The sequence below is a fragment of the Petaurus breviceps genome, unplaced genomic scaffold, assembly GCF_028583685.1.
Source record: "Petaurus breviceps papuanus isolate PSGF00001 unplaced genomic scaffold, PetGlider_PUasm1.0 88982, whole genome shotgun sequence".
NCBI lineage: Eukaryota > Metazoa > Chordata > Mammalia > Diprotodontia > Petauridae > Petaurus > Petaurus breviceps.
The window spans coordinates 14,521-16,940 of record NW_027186995.1 but is presented as its reverse complement, the minus strand read 5'-3'; positions in this window follow the sequence as shown (position 1 = coordinate 16,940).

The window sequence follows — 2,420 nt, the reverse complement described above, 5'->3', positions numbered from 1 at the left end:
TATTTTAGAAAAAAAAACAACAAATAATAACATGGAAGTTTGTTGTTTTGTTTTTTTCCAAGGTCTGGCAACTTTTAATTACAATCCTGAAGACCTAGGGCATGCTTACCAGGCCAATTAAATCATCATGATGGTGATAAAGCTGATACCCCTTGATAACCTCAAGATAAGATAATGCTTTCACCTCAAGACTGTTTCCCAAGCAATTTGAAAAGCTGATAACTTACAGCGCTGACTTGAACATCATCAGGAGCCCTTTAAACCACCAGTAATGTGCACTGGGATCCAGAGAACAGGAGTTCTCCAGGGACCCTTCAGACATCAGCCAATAAGCCGTCAAAGCAATTGAGCAACAGGGCTTACCTGAGCTCCAGGAAAAGGGAAGAAGTCTCAGGATAGACAATACTGTCTCCCAATGTAAGCTGCAGAAAGGGAGGAACATGAAAAATGGGACCATAGTTCTTTCTCTCCTTGAAGGCAGACAAGCAACTGTTTCAAGGTCTGTAATTCAACTCCAAGTAGGAATTAAAATCATCAGTTCAATGGCAGTAGGGAAATACTTTGTTGTTGTTGAGTCATTTTTCAGTCATTTCTGATTCTTTTTGATCCCATTTGGGTTTTCTTGGTAAAAATACAGGAGTGGTTTGCCATTTCTTTCACCAGTTTGTTTTACAGATGAGGAAACTGAGGTAAACGGGTTAAGTGACTTGCCCAGGGACACACAGCTAGTAAATCTGACCAAATTTGAACTCGGGTCCTCCTGACTCCAGGCCCAATGTTCTGTCCACTGTGCCACCTAGCTGCCCTAGGGAAACATTTTATACTGCTACTAATTGCTCCAAGTTCCAGTATACATAGGGAATCTAACTGCTAATAGACTGGCTAGTGTGAATGATCACAGTAAAACTGCACTAAGACTTTGGGGACACACTATATACTCTTAGAGAGAGCCTAAAAATATTAGGAGGTCAAAGGTGACACAGCCAAGTCTTCCAGCCTTCGAGATCAACACTCAATCTATTACACTGCACTGCCTCTTATCTAGGGAAAATCAAAAGAAAAAGATTGAATAAGACACTGGCTCTCAAGGCATTCACAAACTACTAAAAGAATATAATATATGGACAAATAACAATTATTACCAAAAATAATCAGAAAACAACCAAATGCCATTCAAAACCATCAGGGTCACTGGCTATCATTTCAGTTAAGCAGCTTTAACTACCCCCTTGGCCAAATGACAGTTGGAATTACTACCTCCAACCCCCTTTCAAAGTCAACAGCTCAACAAAGAAATCTCAAAGCTTATTTCACAAATACCTTCTAATAGGACTCAGTTGTATTTATTTTCTTTATGGCAAACCAGAGATAAATGGGCCTAGAAATGGCTCTCCCTCCAAATATGATCCAACACAAATGATTACTTGTAGACAAGTTTGCCTCTATATAAATGGTCCATAGATACTATCCTTAATTCATCGGGATCATCTATGTTCAAGTATATGTGAAACCAATACTTGGCCCATTCAGGTTAATTTATTCAAAACATGAAATAAAAAATGAAACAGTACCTGGCCTTGCATCTACATTCTATCAGGGGAAACATCATGTATGCAGATAAGCAGACATGACACATATGAAAATTAAATACAATTTAATTGGAGAGAGGTACTATTAGTGAAAGAAATGCTAGGTGTTACGGGAAGGAGGATCAGGAAAGGCCTCACATAGCAGGTGGTACTTGCACTGAGCTTTGAAGGAAGCTTGAGATTCTAAGAGGCAGAGATAATGAGGGAGTGCATTCCAGGCAGAGGGACAGCCCACACTAAGCTACAGAAGCTAGAGATGAGCTATCAAACAATTTAGCCAGTTTTGGTAGAATGCTGAATAGGTAAAGTAAAGTAATATTGTAATAAATCTGGAAAGGCTGAAGAGAGTCAGTCACTGAAGGGCTTTAACTAACAAAGGTGTATGTATTTTATGCTAGAGGTGATACAAAGTCATTGGAACTTCTTGAGCAGAGGAATAATGGGGTCAGATCTGTGCTTTTGAAATATCACTTTGCTAGTTAACATCATGGTGGATGGATGGGCAGGGGCATTATGTACCCCAAATGCAATAGTCCAGGTTGGACTGGGGTTGGAGGGCTAGAACTAGGGGGTGGCCACATGAGTGGACAGAAGGAATAAATTAGAGAGATGTAGGAGTATAATTAAGTGAAGAATCAGATATGGGAACTCAAAGAGAAGGAAGTATCAAGGATGATTACAAACAGTTCAATCTAGATGAGTAGTAGGATTGCAGTACCCTTGACAGAAAGAGGGATGGGCAAGAAAATGAATTGAGTTGTGGCAATGCTTATTTTGAAAAAGTGGGGCTTTCCTGAATGGATAGATCTATTTATTCCTTCTATGCTCTCA